A 7,399-nucleotide genomic window follows, 5' to 3' on the forward strand; every position below is an offset into this window, starting at 1 on the left:
TTAATTCCAATTCAGCAGTCTCTCGTTGGAGTCTGTTTCTGAAGTTTTTTTGTTGATGAATCACCACTTTTAGGTCTGTAATCAAGTGACCAAAGAGAGTGAAGCGTTCTCTGACTGGTTTTTGAATGTTATAATTCTTGACATCTGATTTGTGTCCATTTATTCTTTTACATAGAGACTGTCCAGTTTCACCAACGTACATGGCAGAGGGGCATTGCTGGTACATGATGGCATATATCACATTGGTAGATGTGCAGATGAACGAGCCTCTGATAGTGTGGCTGATGTGATTAGGCCCTATGATGGTTTCTCCTGAATAGATATGTGGACACAGTTGGCAACGGGCTTTGTTGCAAGGATAGGTTCCTGGGTTAGTGTTTTTGTTGTGTGGTTGCTGGTGAGTATTTGCTTCAGGTTGGGAGGGCTGTCTGTAAGCAAGGACTGGCCTGTCTCCCACGATCTGTGAGAGTGATAGGTCGTCCTTCAGAATAGGCTGTAGATCTTTGATGATGCGTTGGAGAGGTTTGAGTTGGGGGCTGAAGGTGATGGCTAGTGGCGTTCTATTATTTCCTTTGTTGGGCCTGTCCTGTAGTAGGTAACTTCTGGGTACTCTTCTGGCTCTGTCAATCTGTTTCTTCACTTCAGCAGGTGGGTATTGTAGTTTTGAGAATGCTTGATAGAGATCTTGTAGGTGTTTGTCTCTGTCTGAGGGGTTGGAGCAAATGTGGTTGTATCGTAGAGGTTGGCTATAGACAATGGATCGTGTGGTGTGGTCTGGATGAAAGCTGGAGGCATGTAGGTAGGCATAGCGGTCAGTAGGTTTCCGGTATAGGGTGGTGTTTATGTGACCATCGCTTATTAGCACCGTAGTGTCCAGGAAGTGAATCTCTTGTGTGGACTGGTCCAGGCTGAGGTTGATGGTGGGATGGAAATTGTTGAAATCATGGTGGAATTCCTCAAGGGCTTCTTTTCCATGGGTCCAGATGATGAAGATGTCATCAATGTAGCGCAAGTAGAGTAGGGGCATTAGGGGATGAGAGCTGAGGAAGTGTTGTTCTAAGTCAGCCATAAAAATGTTGGCATACTGTAGGGCCATGCGGGTACCCATAGCAGTGCTGCTGATTTGAAGGTATACATTGTCCCCAAATGTGAAATAGTTATGGGTGAGGACAAAGTCACAAAGTTCAGCCACCAGGTTTGCTGTGACATTATCGGGGATACTGTTCCTGACGGCTTGTAGTCCATCTTTGTGTGGAATGTTGGTGCAGAGGGCTTCTACATCCATCGTGGCCAGGATGGTGTTTTCAGGAAGATCACCGATGGATTGTCGTTTCCTCAGGAAGTCAGTGGTGTCTCGAAGATAGCTGGCAGTGCTGGTAGCGTAGGGCCTGAGGAGGGAGTCTACATAGCCAGACAATCCTGCTGTCAGGGTGCCAATGCCTGAGATGATGGGGTGTCCAGGATTTCCAGGTTTATGGATCTTGGGTAGCAGATAGAATACCCCAGGTCGGGGTTCTAGGGATGTGTCTGTGCAGATTTGTTCTTGTACTTTTTCAGGTAGTTTCTTGAGCAGATGGTGTAGTTTCTTTTGGTAACCCTCAGTGAGATCAGAGGGTAATGGCTTGTAGAAAGTGGTGTTGGAGAGCTGCCTAGCCGCCTCTTGTTCATATTCCGACCTATTCATGATGATGACAGCACCTCCTTTGTCAGTCTTTTTGATTATGATGTCAGAGTTGTTTCTGAGGCTGTGGATGGCATTGTGTTCCGCACGGCTCAGGTTATGGGGCAAGATGATGCTGCTTTTCCACAATTTCAGCCTGTGCACGTCGGCGGAAACACTCTATGTAGAAGTCCAGTCTATTGTTTCGACCTCAGGAGGAGTCCACCCAGAATCCTTCTTTTTGTAGTCTTGGTAGGAAGGTCTCTGTAGGTTAGTATGTTGTTCAGAGGTGTGTTGGAAATATTCCTTGAGTCGGAGATGTCGAAAATAGGATTCTAGGTCACCACAGAACTGTATCAGGTTCGTGGAGGTGAAGGGGCAGAAGGAGAGGCCGCGAGATAGGACAGATTCTTCTGCTGCCCAAAAGGTTCAGAAACCTGAGGGAATAAAGAGAACCACAAATTTATTTTAAAAATCTCATTAATTTTCACTAGTCTCATGATTTTTAGGGCCTGATTCACGATTTTTTGAGCAATTGGGGTTGACAGTACAGAGGCATTAACATTAGTGTTCTTCAGCTGCCAGGCCCCTACACCAAGTTTAATTTAGGAGCCAGCCTACCTCCAAAGTCTCTGTTTATGTGTAACCAGTTGGACTGAGCCAGTTCTTTGAGGAGAAGAGAAGGAGACTGCGTATACAGCAACATAATGGAAAAATAGAGGTTCCCCCCCATCTTTAATTTCCACCCTCATAGATGAAAATCTGGAAGAAAAGATTAAAATGGGGACCATTTAAAGGAGAATCTTGTTTTAAAGGACATTTGTGTATTTTATTGTTACTATCATTTGTTTTCCTTGCTGCAAAGCATAGTGTGTACCTGGGGTTATAAAATCTTGCCTCAAGCAAGCTGAGATTTCTATGATCAGAAGAGGGGCTGCTAAATTGACGAGTAATTTAAACATGATTATTTTTCTTTAAAAATTGGAATCTATATTTCAAGCAGTCAGCTTTGTATAAAACAACAAACAACGAACAAGCTTAGCACTCTACCAAAATGGCCTTGGCAAAGATGTGGTATTTTTTCTCTTTAAGAGAAGAGAGCCTCCTTATTAGACTGCCTACCTTATCTTCTATGGAACCCATTTATGGAAAGCACATCATCAAAAAAACAGCGTTATTGAAATGTTGCAGGTTAATATGCTTTCCAACTGCATTTTCTCCCTAACTCCATGGTAACACTTCTCCCTAATTATTAAGCAAGTGCCTACATCTGCTTACACCAATGGGAGAAAAAAATGCCCAATTTTCAGCCCAAAGGGCTTTTGTATGTTATTTCTGGAGCATGCCTTTCTTTGCCGTCACATGAATATGTACTTGATGAAAAGAGCTATCCAGATTAACAAAGAAGAGAGACCTCTTAGTTAACTTTACTTCATACAACAACAGGCTTTGCTTAATAAACCCTCCATTGTTGTGTGGCTTTAAGCAGGGATCCAAGCATGGAATGGAATGTATAATGATAACACAAAGCTCCCTGGGACATTTTAATATACACCTGTACTTGTTAAATTTTTCCAGGTTATTTTTATCCTTCTCCACAAGAGATAAAATCCATATTATCATTCTGTAATTGAACTGAGCTTCAACCCTTTCCATATTTTTAACACTTATTGAGGTTATTTACCTTTTGTTCTATACCTGTGATCTCCCTCTGTATTTAAAGGAGCAAAATAGACAGGCAAAGTGGAGCGGGACCCTTCTTTGTCATTACTATTCCAGCTGCAAAGTGTTTGCAAATAATCTCATTGCCCTCGTTTTACTCTCTGCACAGACTCATCACTGACAAAGAACTCACATCCGCATACTGTGCCTTCTTAATGAAAACAAACTGTACCTGGGACACAGAATCCCAATAGCTTTGGACAGGTGTTATCAAGTAGAAAAGCACAAGTAATTAGTAAGCCCTCATAGTGATGGTCTGTCATGTTTGTAACTCAGTATCTTACACTCTTACTTCTATTCCAGAGATTTCACGTTCAGGTCCCAACTGAGGCGCACACATGCTTCAACTACCATCAGCCTAGTCTCTCTCATACCACATGGCTCACATTCAGAAGTTCTTTCAGATGAAATTAATGTGCATATTGCAGGCCATTTAAAAACAGTCATGGCTCGGCCAGTTTCATAGCTCTTCCCCATATTCAAAACTATATTTTACATTTGTCCTTTCCCCAGAAGAATAGTATAATTATACTACAGACTAAGCACCTGTCAATGTCCGCTGAAGTGGGTTAACATGTAGAGTGCTCGACGAGGCCTCAGGCGTCCTGGCTTATATTCCCAATCGGTCTGTGGCCTGCTGGATGACCATGCACAAATCTCTGTGCTTCAATTTCCCTGGCCTACCTGGATAAAAGAGATGGGTTGGGGGGATGCCTAGATACTACAGTGACTGGCATTCTATAAATACCTTAGTAAGTAGATAAATGAGCATCATCTGCCCAAACATCAGTGGAGAAAAGCTAGCAGAGATTTTACACAGCCAGAAGTTACACTGATTGATCAGAAACCTCCTTTGCATTGAGAAAAACAAGCTGGGGGAATCCTGACAACAGTGGGGGCACATAATTATTTGTGTAGGCCCAATTTAAGTGACTTTATAAAATAGCTATGATTGTTTTTGGAAGATACGTTTGCAAACTTACACTTTGATAGTATTGATCTCTCTATGTTGTGGAAACAAGCTGAAGAGATTGTTAGAAACCTTTTGTGACGCTCTGTCCCTTGGGGGAACCCCCATGTTCATCCTTGTAAAACGATTGTGTGGTATCCAATGCAAAGTTTGTCACATCGGGTGTCTTTGGAAGGTTCATGATACACTGAGTATTGTTGTTACAGCAATTTTATAGGTTATAATTTCATGTATATAGTTATGAGGCTGAAAATGTGTCTTCATGGTGTAAAATAAGCCCAGGCAAAAACTTTCCAAGAGCAGAGAGGCAGTTCACACCTCATCAGGGCATGTATGGGACAAACCCAGCTCAGCCTCACAGGAACAAAGGATGCTGGCCTAGGCAGCAACCAAAGGATCTGTTGGACTCGAGTGAGTCACCCCCCTTCCTTTGGTCAGTTTGGGACAGCGATAAGGTAATGCTCACCTGGCTCTGAAGGGGGGGGGGAAGCAAAGCCAAGAAGGAAGAAAGAACATGATAAAAGGGAGAGATGCTTGCCATGCTCTTCTTCTCTCTTCCACCTCCATCTACAGACATCACCACCAAGCGACTGAAGCACTGATCAAAAGGGGAAAGTCTGGCTGAAGGGCAACCAGCCTGCCTGTGGTGAGAAGCACCTAAGTTTGTAAGAAGAGGAGTACTTGTGGCAGGGCATTGAAAGTGTTAAGATCAGCTTAGAAGGCATTTTGTTTTTATTTCATTTGACCAAATCTGACTTGTTATGCTTTGACTTATAATCACTTAAAATCTATCTTTGTAAATAATAAATCTGTTTGTTTATTCTACCTGAAGCAGTGCATTTGGTTTGAAGGGTGTCAGAGACTCCTCTTGGGATAACAAGCCTGGTACATATCAATTTCTTTGTTAAATTGACAAACTTATATAAGTTTGCAGCTTCCAGCAGGCATAACTGGGCACTGCAAGATGGAGATTCCTAGGGTTGTGTCTGGGACCGGAGATATTGGCTAGTGTCATTCAGTTGAACAATCCAAGGAGCAGCTTACGTGCCAGAGGCTGTGCGTGAACAGCCCAGGAGTGGAGGTTCTCACGGCAGAGCAGGGCAAGGCTGGCTCCCAGAGTCAAGGATTGGAGTGACCTAGTAGATCACCGGTCCAGATAAGACCAGAAGGGAATGTCACATCTTTGTATATCCCTGTTGCAGAGTTCAGATAAAGTTTTACTTCAGAATGATCAAAGTAAAATAATATATTTCAATGGTACTTAAATTTATCTGTTAATTTTTTTTTTGCAATACCAATGGATGATTGACATTCAAACAGCATATGACACTGTACACAGTCGTTATTTTAAACATAAAAATATAAACAAATGTATATACTTTTCTAACCTAATTAGCTCTTGTACTTTGGTTATTAACCTTATAATTAGAGATGGGTGATAATGTTTAGAAAAAATAAAACCAAATCATTTTATGAGTGCATTAGGTAACTGTAAGGGTGGATTATTGGAAGGAAACATAATTAAGCCTGAGTAGTAACCATTTCAGTGATTTGCATTCCACCCCACATAGTCTATTAAACCATTTCACAATATTTGACATTGTATAAATATGATCTTTCATAATATTTAAGCCATTTTAAAATAGAAACCTTACATACTCATTTAAACCTCCATTGACAAATTATTGTGCAAGTGTATAACAGGGACAACATGCTTATCTGATTTTTCTTCCTAGTTAATTTTAGGAATGGTAAAGTACAGAAATTGTTATCTCCAAATTTGATTGAGTTCTCTTGGTCTATCAGGAGAAACAAGACATCATTGGTATGTGAAAATATTTTACATCCTCATCGCAACTTTAACATCTCTCTCAATAATTCTTTTTCCAACTGTCACAAAAAGCAGAGATGACCTTTTGTGTATTTTGCATATTTATTTAGTTTTAGTTTCTCTCCCTTTTATCATTTTCTTTATACACTTGTGTGTGTATATATATATATATATATAGAGAGAGAGAGAGAGAGAGCTGTTCAAGCCATTCTAATATATCCTTATAAAATCTAATCACTAAGCCATTTTGACAAAGGTTATTTTGCAGCCATTATGAATAACAGATAAGATTAACCCAGAACAATTTGACTCCCTCCTAAAAATCTTACCCACATGTTGTACTGTTCAAAAGTATGAAAGTAAGAGCCCCTCTCTACTTCACTACCCATTTAAATGTCTTCTCCACATTGAGATAAAATGGTGCATTGATTCATGTACTTGCTTGCACAGGCTACATGTAGGGATGTAGCTCAGTAGTAGAGCATATGCACGTGTGAGACCGGTATGAAGACTAGGTATGTTCCAGTTTTGAGGAAGGATGGTCTGGTGATTAGCGCACAAGCTTGGGTTGGGAAGAACTGGGTTCAATTCCTGCTGCATCACAAACTTCCTGCTTCACTCTGGGCAAGTCATGTGGGATACTGAGATAGAGAGAGACTATCTGTAAAATGGGGATCACAGCACTGCCCAACCTCACAGGGATATTATGAGGATAAAGACATTAGAGATTGTGTGGTGCTCAGATAATACAGTGATGAGGGCATGTAAATACCTATGATAAATAAATAGGATGGTACCATGCAGATCATTCCTCTGTCAGGGAATCAGCAGTGCCCACTGCACTACAGCTGTGCCCTCCGCCCCCAATCTCCTCACTGACCTTTGCCTCTCTTGCTGACTTCTCCTTGTGGATTTCCAGCCATCAACTTAAACTCAGCATAGCCAAAACAGAACTTCAGACTTTTCCCCTCAAGCCCTCCTTACTCAGTAACTGTGGTCAGCAGCACAGGTCACTCAGGCACTGTTTTTGACTCAGCACATGCTCCATGCCCACCCCTCCTGCCCATTTTTAAGTGTTGCTGCTCCATCCTACATAACATTTCAAAGATCTGGCCTTTCATCCTTGCCCAAACCACCAAAACTCTCATCCAGGCCTTTATCATTTTGCATTTTAACTCCTGAAAGTATTGCTGTGCAGAGAAAGGTAATTCCATTG

This window comes from Caretta caretta, chromosome 4 (assembly GCF_965140235.1).
Source record: "Caretta caretta isolate rCarCar2 chromosome 4, rCarCar1.hap1, whole genome shotgun sequence".
NCBI classification, from domain to species: domain Eukaryota; kingdom Metazoa; phylum Chordata; order Testudines; family Cheloniidae; genus Caretta; species Caretta caretta.